This window comes from Montipora capricornis, chromosome 3, assembly GCF_036669925.1.
Source record: "Montipora capricornis isolate CH-2021 chromosome 3, ASM3666992v2, whole genome shotgun sequence".
Classification (NCBI taxonomy): domain Eukaryota; kingdom Metazoa; phylum Cnidaria; class Anthozoa; order Scleractinia; family Acroporidae; genus Montipora; species Montipora capricornis.
The window spans coordinates 310,067-327,246 of record NC_090885.1 but is presented as its reverse complement, the minus strand read 5'-3'; the positions used below and the strand labels follow the sequence as shown (position 1 = coordinate 327,246).

The following is a 17,180-nucleotide window of genomic DNA, read 5'->3' as shown; positions in this document are numbered from 1 at the left end:
CAGCCTAGGCCTCCAAGGTGCTTAAATTTAAGGAATTCCAACCATAACAATACACAAAGATTTCATTTTCTCTTTCGTGCTATGTATGTCCGAATGTACCGCGCTTACAGTGTGACCAGGAAAACCGTAAACACCTGAAATACCTCAGGAATGTTTACTGTGTTATCAGCAGCCACAGCAAAAATCCAGACACACCAACTCGCCACAAAACCACAAACTAATAATTACGCCACACAAGAACACTAATAATTATTATTAGTGTTCTTGCGTGGGGTTTAGTTTTCTCTCACCTGATTGGCTTTTTTCTTGCAACACGATAACATTCCGGAAATATTTCTGGTGTTCACAGTTTTTGTGGTTTGACTGTAGATGTCACTGCTCAATGCTAGAAGTGCTTGAATTTTTCTGAGCACTTGCAATGTTGTCACTTTCAAGTTGAAGCAGATGTGTTCGTCTAGTTCTCCTTGATGTACTTTGTCTATGCCCATTCAGCTGCGCATAGGAAGTGATCTGTTGACCATTTGCATCCAGGATTATCCTTCTTCTTGTTGTAAGAAGATCTTGCTCTTCAAGAAGGTGTGTTAATTCTCTTGCTGTTGCCTCATCGACATCTTCATCTTCACTCTCCTCACAACTTGCACTTTCATCTGGAACACAAAAAGCCATTCGAAACTCCTCTGAGACCTTATCAAGATACCGTACATAATCGTCTGACAGCTTGTAGACAACTGACCCATGATTCCACCCTGTATTGAGCTGTTCAACTGGTATGACTGTTGGTTTACAACAGGATTTTATGACACTTCCATAATAGATTGTGGTGTTCCCTCTTAGGAGTTCCAGGGCACAGCCATAGTCTGGCTGTTGAGAAGAAGGTAACATTTCAAGCCAGAATCCTGAAACATGACAGCCATTTGATGTTTTATCTTTTGGAAGACCCCTGCTAACTTGTAGGAGCCACCACTTGTCTCCACTTGGAATGCCATCTTCTGTTCCAGGATTCACAGCCACGATGTCCCCTGGAATGAGATTATAATCCTCATTAACTCCAGTTGTGGTACGAATATTATCGCTGGTACTGATCTCGCTCATCAACTGTTGGAAACTTGGGTAGTATCTTAGGTTTGCATCACTTGGCTGAAAGAGTGTGCAGTCGAGCTGATCAACTACACAAGGCGCAAATCCACACTTTGACCGGTAGACATCTCTTGCATTCTGACTTGGCGTTGCTTTAGTTAGTGTATTCAGAGCTCTGGCCTTCTTTAAATCTTCTTTGACTTTATCTCTCTCAGTCTGGGTCAGATTTACTTGGTCGGGGCGTAGGTCATCTTTAATTCTCTTGAATTCTTTGATTACAGTGACTGATGACAAATTAGACTTGTGACTTGCCTGGTATGCCTGGAATTGGTTAGTGTGGTATGAATGAGGACACCTGCTAGTTTTTTTGATTACTTCTTCTTCATGACCGCTTTTTGTTCTGCTGTACTGCTGCATAGGTGGATGGCGATACTGACCACTTTGTTTGTGTTTGGCAAAGTTGTGTTCCTTCCTTGACTCATTCACAAAAGCATATAAGTTGACACTAGTTGTATCCATTCCAAGTTCATCCATTGCACGTATGTGGCTCTCCAATGAGGCTACTGTCTGTGAAAAACCTTCTAATGTCTTGGAGTAGATAGACCCATCTGTACCATCCAATCCATTTTTGTGTAGGTAATTTTTTCTTTCAGTCATTATACCTTCCAGAAATGAAAGACTGTCAATGAGCTTGTGGGTCCCTGGTATAAATGGTGATTTAGCAGTTGGATCTGTTTTTCTGCCCTTGTTTTGTTCCTTCTTTGGTAAGAATCCAGTGGTATATTTCGAATTGCTGCCATAAATTCTGTTGCAAATTCAAGTCCTGAATACAGTTTGATGCACCCATGGTTCTTTCCTCCAATGCAGCAAATGATGGCAGAGTTCAAGTCAAATGTGACACCTGTGGGCTCATGGAGCTCAGCATTACAGGCCTTTCCATCTCTTGGTCCAGCTGTCCCACTTCCAACGTCTTTTGTCTTGACCCATTCATTTTGATCGTTGTTCCATTGCAACATTGTTACCTTATGGGAGCTCACATCTGTGATGCCAATTTCCTTATTGGCTGCTGAAGAGACATCAAATGCTGTCTGGAAACCTTTAGCAATAATGATAGTTTCTTTTGATGTGAGATTGATCTCTTTGACAACATTTCTGTCAGCAACTAAAACTGCATCTGTGTTTACTGGATTGGGGCAGAGACCATGAGGACTTGAGAGTGTGCTAACAACGGTGGTCATTTGTCCATGTAAAAGTGCCTCATTCAGCTGTATCAAAAACAAACTGTTTCCTGCAGTTACAGCCAGTGTTTGTGTATTGATAACTGCCAGTCCCTCTGGTTTCCAATTTGCTACCACAGGTTGGATTGCCAGAGTACCAACAAGCTTAGGGCCTTCAATGTTTTGTACTCCATCAATATAACGAATTGCCTGATTCCCTGAATCTGCAACAAAGCAGATCTCCTTTTTCGATGGGGAACATATCATCACATCTATCCCAGCAGGATGTCTAAAAGATGCTTTTGATGACGGCATTGGGTTAGATTGGGCTGGTCCTAAAGAAAGGGTTAAAAAAATGTGTAAGTTTCTTTTTCAATAGAACTGTCAAGCACATGGTTTCTGGGAACAAACTTGTCTGTCTAGCAAATATATGTTGTTGTTTTTGTTACAGTGTGACGCGCCTCACCGTGGCCACCCAACAAACTTTCACATTTGACAATTACGTGTAAGTACATGTACGTCAAACTCAAACAACCCATTCAACGGTGTTCAACTACAACCGTGCGAACTTTGCAAGGAGGGGTGACTGTCAATCAAATTCGCTCACCCTTATTGGCGTATAAGTTTTAAAAAATCTTGTTAGTTGGCCACGTTAAGGCACGTTGCACTGTAAAAGATTCAGACTCGATCCACTTTATTTTGCCACAACTTTCAGCTATTATATTTACTATAATAACAGTATATGGTGCCACCCAAAATGGTGTTTGATGCTTATCATGTACTTCAAAAATGGCCTCATTTATAAGATACATGTGATTTCTTTACCATATTCATACAAACCAAACCAATGACAATGTCAGGAAACAAAGGATAAAATTATTGTTTGAACTATAAATTATTGCAAACCGAATTAAACTAGTACTTCCAAACCTTATCAATCATGATCAAACAGGATTCTTGAAAGACAGATTCATAGGCGAAAATATCAGACTTATCGACTCTATTATCCAATACGCCACAGAAAAGAATATCCCGGGCCTATTACTTTTTATTGACTTTGAAAAGGCATTTGATTCTCTCGAATGGTCCTTCATACATGACACACTAAGTTTCTACGGATTTGGTGCTTCATTGATTAACTGGGTGAAAACCCTGTATAGTAATACTGAAAGCTGTATTCTGAATAATGGATGGGCAAGTAATTTTTTTGAGATTCAACGAGGTGTTAGGCAAGGCTGCCCGCTCTCACCTTATTTATTTATCCTATCAGCAGAGGTGCTTGCCATGGCAATTAGGAAAAATACTAATATAAAGGGAATCTCTGTAAATAATGTGGAAATTAAGTTAAGTCAGTATGCCGATGACACAACACTTATATTAGACGGGTCACGCGAATCTCTTTTTTCATCCCTCGCAATGCTTGACGATTTCAGCAAAGTCTCTGGCCTCAGACTCAATGATAAGAAAACTGAAGCTCTATGGATCGGCGCAAGTGTTGGAAATGATAAAATTTTGTTATCAGGAAAAGAACTCAAATGGCCAAAAGACAAGGTTAAATCCCTAGGTCTATGGATTTCAACAGATCCCGAACTATCTGCCTCCTTAAACTACAATGAGAAACTCGAAAAAGTTAAAGAAATCCTGAGATGCTGGAAATACCGCCGACTCACATTGCTAGGGAAAATCACTGTTATCAAATCACTAGTGGTCTCCCAATTAGTCTACCTGCTCTCACCTCTTCGCTCAAACTACAGAGTTTTAAACGAAATAAATGACTTACTCTACACTTTTCTATGGAATGGCAAAGGAGACAAGATAAAACGGAAGGTAATGATCAACGATTTCGGTGATGGTGGCTTAAAAATGATTGATATAAGTTCCTTCAATAAATCCCTCAAAACGACATGGATTAAAAAATACTTGGATAACAATAACAAGGGAAAATGGAAAATTTTTTTCGATATAACCCTCCAAAAATATTGTTGTCAAAACTTTTTTTCCTACAACCTCAATGTTAAGGACATCTTATCGAAAATAACAACTTCGGATGGCTTTTTAAAAGAAGTATTAGAAATTTGGGCAGAAGTTAACTTTGAACCAGAAATAGCATCGAAAAATCACTTTCTGGACCAACAACTTTGGCATAACTCCTTAATAAAGATAGCCAACAAGACAATTTTTTTTCAAAATTGGTTCAATAAGGGAATAACTCGGGTGAAGCATCTTTTAGGATCGGACAACAACTTTCTCTCGCTAAGTGATTTTCGCTGTAAGTATGAAATTGACTCTCGCTCTCTCAGCTTCTACGGATTAATATCCGCTGTTAAGTCTATTCGGATCGATTCAAATTTTCAAGATCTACAGAACACCGACCACGAAAAGGAGCCACTTACAACAAGAATTTTACAAGTCAAAAAAGCAACTACCTTAATATATAAAAAATTGATCAGTATCAAGAGCTTAACCCCCGAGTCAAGTCAAAAAAAATGGCTACAGGATTGTGACCTACCAACAAATGACAACATAAATTGGACTGCTGCTTATATTTTAGCTAAACAATGCACAAAGAGCACTAAGCTAATAGAGTTCCAGTTTAAATTCTTACATAGACGCGTATCAACCAATAACTTCTTATTTAGAATAGGTCTAAAGGGCGATGAAAACTGCAGCTTTTGTCACACCTCCTCTGAGTCACTTATTCATCTTTTTTGGACGTGCAGCCACACATCTCACTTTTGGAATAAACTTACTGAATGGCTGATAAACCTAAATGTACTTCCTAGGGTTTATGCTTTGACAAATACTACTGCTTTGGGTCTGAGGCCAGATATCTCTCAATTCGCACTTCTTATAAATTATTGCTTTCTCTTAGCACGATATCACATATGGCTCGCTAAGACAAAAGAAGGCCATCCAAATCTTACACATTTCATACGCACTTTAAAATCACGATATGAAATAGAAATAAAAAGTGGAGACACAAAGAAATGGAAACCTCTTGCAGGATATATGAGGATCTAATTAATATTAGTATATTTCTTCACCTATCTGTATTTATCTCCTACCCATTAGTTTCTTTCAAATCTCCTGTCAGGTGCATATCTTACATTACCTGTAGTGAACCACATGCCTTTACCCTGTTTTTGATGCCTCCATAGTGCAACTTCAAGCTGTAATGATAATTATCTATTTTTCTTCTTTTTTTTTCTTTGCCCTTTGTCGTCACTGCATGTGTTAGTAGTACTGTCTTCACTGTATTTGTTAGTCGTGTAGATTTGTTAGTCGTTGTAATTCAAACACTGTTAAAATTAGAGTAATATCATGTAAATAGCGCTTGTGCTGTATGTTGTCAGTGTACTGTTCTTAAGCATTGTATTCTCTTGTATTGTTGCAAATAAAGGAAAATTAAAAAAAAAAAAAAAAAAAAAAAAAAAAAAAAAAAAAAAAAAAAAAAAAAAGAAATGACGTTCATAATTTAATGTTTAAACTCACCAGGATCATCCCATTTTCCGATTGCAATGCATTTGGGTGGAATATGTCTGTTTGCCATAACAACAACTTCAAACTCTGCATCTATTAAACAAAAAAAAAAATAATACTAATTTTTTTTATTCAGTAACTTTGTTAACTTTTCATATGCACACATACTCTCGACTGGTCACATAAGCTCACAATGCTTAAGTGACTGATAAACAGGTTAAACTAAATTGAATATCTCAATTCACACGCAAATTTCCTACCTGTGAACAAGAAATCACCATTTGCATTAGTTGTTATGTACAGAGGACGACCCAGGAGAGAGTGTGTCTTTGCTTCTGCAGTAAATGTTCTATACTGTTCTGGAACCTAGGTCGTTAGTACATCTTTTGTTTCCTGTAGAATCTTTTCCAGGTCTTCAGATACGGTCTGGTAACACAATTCATCACTGTGGCGATCTTTAAAAGAGAACACTCCTGCAGGTGCCACCTTCCTCATTTGTTTGCTTTCTTCTGAATTTGAGGCTCATAAGGATGTCAGCATAGAGACACTGAATGTGCCTGCCATATCTGTCAGTCTGTAATTTCTTGCAGCTGATATAGCATTTTTACAAAAATGCAGCATCCCAAAACCATACTGCACATAGTTGCTGTCTCTGATGTCCTTGATTGACACTTCATTTAACTCAGTATGAGCTTTCCTCTGGGCAGATGCTTGATCAGAGGAAACATGTATGATCTTGAAACTAGTACAGCATATATTTTGTCCCATTTGTTGTAAAGTTTTGCACCTGCTACACGTTTCAGTTAAAGATGTGAAATGACAGTTTTTGTTTTCACCATCTTTGACACAATCCACACAAACGGTTATGCTTTTGATGACATTTGATAATGTTGTCTTAATTGTGTCTGAAGTACCCTGTGCAGTGCCATACTCCGTAAATGCATTTATGAAGAAGGAACCACTAGCATCTGTGATGTCATACTCTCTTACTTCTGAAATCCAAGTACAGTGTTCAGATATGTATTTCTTTAGGGCTCCACTACCATTTTGTTGAAGTTCTATCATTTGATGTAAAGGTAAATGTGGTTTTATCCCATCAAATATAACCTTTCTACCTTCAATCCTTGGGAATGTGCCAATATTTAGGGGCATGCCATCGTAGTGCATTATACCCCAAAACTTTAAAACTTTGTCATTCTTAAAACATGGAATTCCATCTAAGCTTTGGAGCATTTGGATTAAGAGCAGCACATTTGCAATGTGTAAACCTGACTGCAGCACCGGTTCAGTTTTCTTTTCATCTAAGGTAGATAATGAGGGCCCTGGATGACAGTAGCGAAGCACAGATGCAGTTTTAGTTTTTTGATTTTTCATCCCAAACCTCTTTTCTCCAACATAAAAGTTGTAGCCCCGCCTAGAGACAACTGATGAAAGTGACTGACAGAAGCTATATAATGTGGGCCAATGTTGCCAGTCTGTGATAGGGAATGGTTGACGCAGTTGTTCAGTCATGAAGGCATCAACTTCCTGATATATCAGATGGCTTGAGTCAACCATTCCTGCAGCAACAAACTGCTGCAGCCAGTGTCCCAAGTAATCATATTCAATCTCTTTCTCAATGAAGGGGCAGTCAAACTTTTTCTTCAATGCATACATGTATAAGTCTTGTTTTTTCTCTAGCATATAATAAAAATTGTAACATGAAAGTCACATCCAAGTGGAAACAGGGGATTGTAAACCTTACGTACACTGTTTGAATCGAGCAATCAGAACACATTAATCTCTGGTAATATGATTCCTGTCATTTGGAAATTAAAAGTTGGACTTTTTCATGTAAGCCACTGTTGATTTAAAAATTGCATTGGTAATAGTGCTTTTTTTTTACAAAAAGAAATAAAAAAATTAATAAAAATGTGGTTCTTTCTCTTTTGTCAGTAATAGGCCATTTGAACTGAGAGATCATGTGATATCGTTTTTATGAAAATGAATGAAAGTAATAATATGATTTTACCTTCCAGTAGTTGTTCACATGTTAAACAGAATAAGAGTGATTTGGTTTTTCAAATCCGCACCGTTTCCTTAAAACGAGTAAGTTCACAGCTGGTCATGTGACCAAAATGTGATTTTTAAAAATTAATTATGAATTAACTCGGTTTACCAGTTTCAGGGTAAACTGAGATAATCAATTGAAAGTGCAATAAAATACCTCCCTTAAATGAGTTTCCTCTCAAATTTCAGGTGTAAGATAATTTTTATGTGCTCCGTCAACTGTTGGCATTAGCAAGATTCCAACTGATTGTTTAATGGCAGCACTGGTCACATGACCTCTTAAAGCAAGTGGCCTATTAAGCTTAAAATAACTTTTATAATAAAATTGGGTTTGTAGACTTAAAAAATTATAGCTGCAAAATTTTTTTTTGCTGACTTTCAAAATACTATTATACATGTAGGAACATTGAACGACTTTGGTTAGACTGCCCCTTCATCAATGCCACGGGCCAGGACAGCAGCCCTGACCATGGGATTTTCAGTAACAGATACAGGATCTTTGAATAGTCCTGGAGCCAATGGTGTCGCATCATTCAACTGAGCTACTGTGATAAAGTTGTTTTCCTTCCAAGCTTGCATTCTTTTGATGGCAATTTCACTTGCTGGTTTGACATTGAAGTGCTTTTCTTTTATGTGAGTCATCATTTCTTGTGGTTGATTCATTTTTGAGAGTACACGTATCTCTCCACATATGGGACACACAGCTTGGAAAGGATTGAGCAAGAAGCTCTTGCTTCCCCATGTCTTCTCAATTCCACTTTGGACCTTGTCAAACTCCATCATAAATCGAGGGTCAGTTTCCATCAACTCCCGACATTTTGCTGTCCAGTTTGCATTTACACAGCCTCTTTTTCTTTTTCCCTCCTCATCATGGAGACCCATTTCTCTTTTTCTGTTCGCTTACCCATTGCAATAGAAATGTTCCCAGAAATCTGTGTTTTCATAACTACCTTCAACTTAGAGAAACTGGGAAGGAGGGAGTACGCATTGCCAAATCCCTCTGAGTCATCCATGTCTAGTTCTATTTGTAGCTCTGGATTCTGAGGGAGGCAGTAGCCCACAGAAAAGTAGCCCATTTTGATGTTATAAAGCTTGCTGATTTTCTCCATAAACTCTTTGGATGTCATATCCTTCCTGACAGTAATCAACTTGAACATTTTTGAATGACTGGTTTGAATACTCCACATTTTGCTTCCTGGTAAGGCTGAAAAAAAAAAAAAACAATGTCATGATTTTTGAACATTATTAGATTATTCTTAAGGTGGCTCACAGCAGGTTACAAAAAATGGATCAATAATTATTATATTTTTAATAAGGGACTTGTCAAAAATTATAAGGGGGAGTGTGCCAGAGAATTTGGGAATGTGGTCGATGAAAAACACATAGCCCGCCTCCTCCCATCTGCACAAAAATGACTAGCCCACCCCTGAACCATGGTTGGAAATTACATGACCCACCCCTAATATTAAAACATTGATTATTGTGTTTTGTTGTAATAATCCAATAAAACCTTGTTCTGTGCATGACAAAATCATTAAACTCTAGCCTCTTGCCCCACTTCATAAGGAATTTCATAAGGAATCATACATTTTATGGTTAGAATAAGGCATTTTGAAAACGATAGGGGAGTATTTTTAGCAGTAATTCCAGCTGGCTGTATATTATAACAAGTGTGGTCAACAGCCATTGAACCTGTAGACCTGGGCATACAAATTAAAAGCTCATGACCCACTCCCCCCCCCCCCCCAATACTTTTTGACCAGTTCTTAATTTTTAAAAAATTGCTAGTTACATTTATTTTGGCTACCTAGGTGTTCTCGACATTTGTTCTTTCTTGTGTGGTAACGTTCCTTGAAGTTAAGTGGGATGTGTCTTCATCCTGGCTTTGACCGCCAATTTGTAAGCTGCTGGAGCCTTCCCTTTCGTTGTGAAGGGTGACAGATGGACTACGCCTGCTTTCTCTTCTCCGAGTGCTCTCGCGGGATTCAGTGCTTTGGTTGTGGGAATGTCGCCTCCTTTCTCCTCGTGGAGTGCTCTCGCGGAATTCAGTGCTGCGGGTGCGGGAACGTCGCCAGCGTTTTCTTCTCCAAGTGCCATCGTAGGACTCATTGCTGTGGGTGCGGGTACGTCGCTTGCTTTCCCCTGTCCGAGTACTCTCGCGGGATTCAATGCTGCGGTTACAGGAACGTCGTCTGCTTGTACTTCTCGATATGCCCTCGCAGGATTCAGTGCTGCGGGAACGTTGCCTGATTGCTCTTCTCAATAAGTCCTCGCGGGATTCAATGCTACGAGAACGTCGCCTGCTTTCTCTTCTCCGGGTGAGTTGAGTGCCATCGTGGGATTCAGTGCTGAGGGATCGTCGCCTGCTTTCTCTTCTACCAGTGTCATCACATCACATCAGTGTCTACCAGTGTCATCACATCACGGAGGGCACGTCGCCTACTTTCTTTTCTGCATTTGCTACCTTGTGATGATTGGAATAACTTAGATTTCTGTCGATGTCTCGATTTACCCTCATGGAATTCAGCGCTACCAGAACGCCGACTGCTTTTCCCGTGTTCGTTTCTTCGTTTTATACTCTCTCGGTCAAGGTCACTTGTGTCACTAGCAGATGAACTAGTAGATGAACTAGATGCGCTCCTACGACGTTTTGAATTATAGTTATCGCTATGTTGTTCTTAGGAATGCCCGCTTTCCTCCATCGAAACCGAACTATTCATGCATCAGGGCATAACTAATGGCCATCTCCATACAACACACAGGAATTAAAGCTATCAAAATCAAGTACATTCTAAAGGCGATCGTGCAGAGTTCTTTGGACGGTTTATCCTGGCAAATATCAGCATGATTGACACTTGTCAGAACACAGTCACGTTTTTGTCGGTATTTGGTCTTTTGTCGGTAGCTCCTTCCGGTGGGAAATACTCCGAAATCAAAGGCAGTTTTTATTACCAGGTAGCAAAACTGGTCATAAAGCTTCTCAAAAGTCAAGTCATAAATCTGCACTTTTCTCAAATGGCAGTTTCAATAATGTTGCATGTAACGCATGAGGAATCAAGTAAAACAGATGAATTTCCAACACATTTGTGTTTATCATCCATCGTTGAGTGCTATTGAGAGGATCCGACCATATTATTATTATTATTTTTTTTTGGAGGGGGGGGGGGGGGGAGGCATTGATCAAGCGATTTCATTTTGGAAATATCTTCTTTATTAAAAAAGCCGAAAACTTTACTCTGATCAAAGTATTTTCCTAGGTTTTGGTGTTAACATGGTGCTGAATGCAAGATTTTCAATTGGGTTGAACGCTGTTTGCGAAATCAACCACCACCCCCACCCCTTCCCTCTGACCCCGCTTCCAAAATCATTTGCTCCTTTACCGGTAAAGGGTGTCAACGCTGATTTGACATGACCAAACTGTAACCAAGCGATTGTTACTGTAAATTACACTGCGCAACAGTCGCTGAGGCAAACAAAAGTCTACCATGGCCTGTAATCGTCCGTGAAAACGGATATTTGAAGGACTTGAAATCTTTTTTTGTGAAGAAAAGACAAATAAGAACGCAAATTAACATATTGAAGCATAAAATTGAAGAGCAGGGAGGTTTGGTCAACGAAACAAGAATGGATTCAACTACACATGTTTTTTAATCCTAAGGGAGTCGAAGAACGCGAGATCATCGGAGATTCGGCGTTACATGTGCGCATTGAGTGGCTATCGGAATGCTTAGAACACGATTCACTTGTTTCCTGTGATACCTTTAAAGTGGTAATTGCTTTCTTCACTAATGACACTAATTGTAATGATAAGCGCACTCGTGACGCACGCTCTCACAGAGGGGTTAAATGTGACGCTTGATTTGAGCATGGGGAGCCCGCGCTCTTATCTGTAAACTGCAAATGGAAATTAAATAAGAGATTAAATGGTACCTGTTTTGTTCTATTCTTGAATCTGCTGTGGTGCGAAGTGAAATGAAAGTTGTTTTAAGATGCGAAAACTATGTTCAAGTCGACGCTTTAACCGTTGTTAATTCACAATGCTGTATGTGGTTTCCCGCGTGATTATTGACAAATCGAAATTGGGAATCCTGTGGAATAGGGAAGCTTAAACGTGGCGTACATGATATAAAAACATGTTACAACACGGCTGAACCTGCGGTCATTTTTGTAAGGATGCAAAGCAGGAAGATTCATCACAGACAACTCCTGAGGGTATGCTACACAAAGCCGATGATGGAGGGTATTCTTGTTCATCAACTTAAATGAGGTATAGCTCTCTGCACAACTGTAAAAAGCAAGTAAGGTTGAACAGAAAATAAGGTCATTTATTTTTTGCTGTTTGTCTAGGCTGAGAATGATATTAGGAGAGTTTAATATCAATTTAACTTGATCCTCCTTTCTTTTGTAGAAAGCAAGGTGTTTCTCACCCGTCTCTCACAGGATTGTCCAAGTTTAAGGAGGGAGTTCCTAAAATACAGGAACTGCTGTCTTTGCGAAAAGGCGTCAATCTCCATTAAAATGGAGGGAATGAAAAGGCAATTGGTGTTTTCGTTTCTGGCAGTGAAACCAAACAATTGGGCTGGATTTCAAGGGAAACCATCAGTGAAGTGGAGAGAATGGGCCAAATGGAAGATTTAAAGATAAGTCTTATGACTTTCAAGGAGAAAGAAATTTCATTTTAGTAAAATTGATTGTGTGATAAAAATTTCCTCGTCTGAGTTGTAATTCGTCAGCTTTCCCGTTTTTGTCAATCTAGTTCTTTGAAGAACATTGACACAGACTGTTAAAACAATTTTTTTTTATTCCAGGGTTAGTGATAACAATTCATGCCGTGTCATGTGATACTTACCTGTGTTTACAGAACATGTACAATTACATTTTGTCATTTTGTCTTTTTTCACTAACTTATTATTCTGCCAAATATTTATGCAGATATAATGAATAATATCTGATGATGACTATTTTTAGTAGCAGTAGTATCATACAGCCACCAAATGGCATAGTTTGGTGTCTGAATGCTGTATAATTAATGAAGAACAGGCTTTGGTTATTCAAAGGCCGGATAGGGCTATCCAACACATCAATCTCTATCCAGTGGATGGTGCAATTAGTTTCCCCAATACTTATCCGCTGTATAGTGATTTATCCGTTGACTAGCGCTATCCAACCTTTGAACAACCAGGCCCAGGACTCCATACTCAACTTGCCCAGTTACATGTAGGAAAAAAAAATTCAATTACTACTGGTAACTTAAAAAAACAATTGGCTTCAGTCAACTTTGGAGCTCATCTGAAATTTTTTGTTTAATTTTTTTTGGAAATTGGGCAACATGGACACTGTTAGGTATATATACATAAGACATACAAAGATTGCAGGGCATCTTTATATGTATGTTACTAAAGCATATTATATGTTTCAACCCATATCACCTCAATATTAAGTTGATCATTTTCCCTTAACTCGCCTTAACTCGCACAAACTCGCAACTGACAGGCGAGCTCAATTTTTCCTTATCTCGCCTTAACTCGCCTAAACTCGCATTAGCTCGCACAATCTCGCGGCGAGTTAAGGTCCCAGAGTAGGCCTTTAAACTCCTTGTTGGTGCTTGTTTGTACTCAGCAATTAAGGCCGTTAATTCATTAATATTTGAGCAAACGTCTGTTTTCGATTCCTGATACGCTTGCAGTAACTTTTCACTGCCTTTTGGGGCGATGACTTTGCACAGAGCGCGACATCCTTCGTCTACGTGATCCAAACAGGAAGCTTTTTCATTTGACGTAGCTTTATCCCACTCAGTAGTAAGCCTCAATGTAAAGGGCTTCACCTTTCCGCCAGTGAGTGATGCAATTTTTGTCATCGCCTCATTGTAGTTCTTTATCACATCGTGCTCGGCTTTCTCACCTGACGAGCTTTCAGGCCTTTCACGCCATTGCCCGGGTGTCCAAAGAGGATCTCTGCTGGGTGTTTCAAATTCCAATGCCGACGATAAATACATTGCGGAACTTGCCTCCTCTTTTGCTTTCCTGTACAGCACAAAGCAGGTAAATATTAAAGTCAGTAATAATCCAAGCACTGAATCTGAAAGATACCACTGGTACTCCCAAACTTAAAAATGTTCCTCACAAGTGGCCAGGCTGGGAGGGGGCTTGCGCACAGCACTGAAGATAATTTGCTCATGGGACATACTGGCATATTTTTGCCAGTAGCATTTAAAGCTTGTCTCTCTACATGTTCAAATTGAAACTTGGCTCGTAAACATTGAGTACCTTGACAACTCTGGTCTATCACTGGGATCTTTGTCTTCATCCACGTGCTCTATCTCTCTTTTTGGTGTCCTCAACCAGAGCCATTCAGTCCTCAATCTACTACTGTGCGATTTTCTACAGCTATTACAGATGGCTGAAAAAAAAAAAAAACGCGCGGAAAAGTCATTCCTGTATGCTTCATGACCACCGCTCTATTTAATAATAAATTAATTGAAAAATGGTTTCAAATTTCAAATGCGAGACATTTTCCTATAATCGAAAGAAGTAAGTCAAACTTTGAATCAAGCTTTAGGAGCAATATTAACTCCAAATATTTTTGTCTTATTATCTTACTGGCTAGATTGAAATACGTGTTCGTGTCCGTGTTTACATAATCTTGAAGTCTCCTAGAAAAAAGATGACGTTGATAGTATTTCAATTAAGGCTGTAACACATCCACAAACTTCAAACTTACAAGGTGAAAGGGCACACAGACGCAACCCTGTTATAGACCTCTTAGCTCATTACATTACATCGTTTAACATCCAAAGTAATCAAAATTTATATAATACTCACGTGACCCCATTGGAACTGAAATTCCGAAAACTTCAAAAACATCCCTAGCCAATCTCAAATTGAACACACGGTCCCCTTTCGTTACCTCTCGCTTTCCCTTGTGCTTAGGATACTGACAAGACCTTTTTGTGCAGTTCCAGTAATTCCTCAGACTTCCGATGCTTCGGGCACACACACATATCTTTGACTTTATGTTCACAAAGGCCGAAGTGGCCAGCGCGAAACAATCAACTCGCATCCCACCAAGTTTTCGTTGGAAAGAAGATAACGCTTCAAAAGGGCAGAAACGTCGCCTCTTTATTCATGAAGGGGTGTTAAAGTACTCACCCCTTTAAAATCGCCACACCCACTTCTATCCTTGCTTTCAGCAAAGCAAACGGCGATTTTTGCGCCGAACACGTGAGCGGTGAAATATCTTCTTCGAATTCAAAAGAGAAACGAGAAACCGGAAACCGATCTACGAATCCCGGACTGCAACTTCTAATTCGGATTTAAGACTGTCGATTCTCATCTTATTTTGTGAACTTCCCACTGTTTTTAATTTCCACCAAACCTAAATTGTATTATCTTCATTTCTCAATTATTCCTTCCAATTAAAGGCTCTCCATATCCTTATCCAACATTCGCTTTCACTTTCAGTGTCCAATTCCCTTTCCGATTTCCGTTGTCAATTTTCTTGTGCAGTTCCCACATCTCATCATCGTGTTCAGTTCTCGCCATTTATAACTAACTTTACCCTATCCCAGTTCCTTTTTTTTCTTTTCCATCTCCCGTTTTCGACATCGTCCTTTTTGTTTTTCACTCCCTTTAATCCAATTTTCCTTTCTCTTTGTCCACAAGTATTGAAACAAAAAAATATCTCCCCTTGAAAAAGGAATGCAGAAATCTAGTGCAAATTCAATCGAAAAGCAATCCCATTGACCTTGTTAACCTACAACCTAGCTTCAGTTTACTTCCTTGTAATTAACGACCGGTTTTCTTTTTTTTTTTCCCTTTTGGGTCACTAATGCGTTACATTCTCTCTTTTTTAACCCGTTCAATACCATTCCTTGAGACTTGCTGACTTAATATTGGTAAGATTTTAATGTTCGAGCCTCGTTTTCCTACTAGACGATTCTCTTTTAATTTGTCCAGCCCCGGCCCTGCCACCTGCCCCAGCACATCCTCCCCCCACCCCACCACCAACAACAGCTAATCTTAGTCACACCCTCACGGAAATGAAGGGAGCCGATTTTTATTCTTTATAGTAGCTCACAAATGTTATGGACCTTAATAGGATGAAAAGTTTCAATGTTGAAAAAGTAGCTTAAAATGGTTCCATTCATTCGTCTCTTGTATTTGGTGAACGCATTTTTCAGACACGGTGAGTGTTCGTTTATTTTTTTGTTGTTGTTTCAAACTAGAGCTGAATATATTCTGTACGCATTTGTGTGGTCCTCCCAGAAGCTTCAAGCACAGGATATTTACATTTACCAAAGGAAAAATTGTCGACATTCTTTCCTTCTCCCCGCGATACCATAAGTCTACAACTGCATTGCATTACGAAATGTTGTATGGAAAAGACTCCTGCCAAGTGTATTGTTTACGTTTTGAGTGTCACTGGTCAAGTTGGCGCAATGGTTTACAGTAACACTGCATTTATACAAACACACGATTATTAAAGGAGGCTATGCCCAACGTTTGAGGACATCAACAGCAAAGTCTGATCCGTATTAGAAAAAACAAAGATAAATACAAATGGACTTTGACACGAGTGTTGATAATGTTGATTTGTGTAAACACATAGATTTTGGTGCATTTCAAGCTGACGTTGCGTGGAAGTCGGGAAGATACCCATCGGTTTGAAGAAATATGATGGTGAATTAAGGCACAAACTTCAGTGTCGTATATCTTTTAAGCTCGATTTAGACCAAACTTTCGAAATTTTTTGGCTTTCATTTGGTTAATTATTTGTATGTGAACACAGGCAGGAGAGGAGGGTGCCTTCTGACCACGCTGGAAAACTTGACATTTCTGAAAAAGTTTCCATATTTTGTCAGTAAACAAAGTGAATGTATCTTGTAAGTTTTATCAAAATAAAATTCGGTAAGCTTTAGTTTTGTACACGAAGCGTGCTGCTGAAAACTCCTGGAATTTACCCTTTTGATCACCGTCGGCGACGGCGGGCAAACCCAAATTCAATTTTGTGTTCTAGCGACGCAAAAAATAATAATTATGAAATAATTATCTCACTTTTAAGACATGTGTACCAAACCTTTTTGATGGACACAAAATGAGGGAAAACTATTTTTGGTTGCGAAAACCGGTGGACCGCTTTTAGCGGGGTTGCCGCTTAAAAACGTGATGATAGAGAGGAAAGGAGAGAGAGAGGAAAAAAAATAGATAAGTTATTTACCAGCTAAGGGTCGGTCCGTATAGCGAAAAACTGTGACCTCGGTTTTGAAAAAGCTGCCCTTGGCCTGCGGCCTCGGTCAGCATTTTCAAGACGGAGGTCAAAGTTATCCGCTATACCGACCTCCCAGCTGGCAAATAACAT

At 39.2% G+C, this 17,180-nt stretch overlaps 1 long non-coding RNA gene across 1 annotated transcript; it reads left to right on the top strand.

The window, feature by feature from the left end:
* Positions 1-13,657: 13,657 nt before the first annotated feature.
* On the top strand, positions 13,658-16,747 carry LOC138041052 (uncharacterized). The gene is made up of 2 exons (XR_011130730.1): positions 13,658-13,864; positions 16,048-16,747. It is a non-coding gene; the product is annotated as an uncharacterized lncRNA (long non-coding RNA).
* Positions 16,748-17,180: the final 433 nt, after the last annotated feature.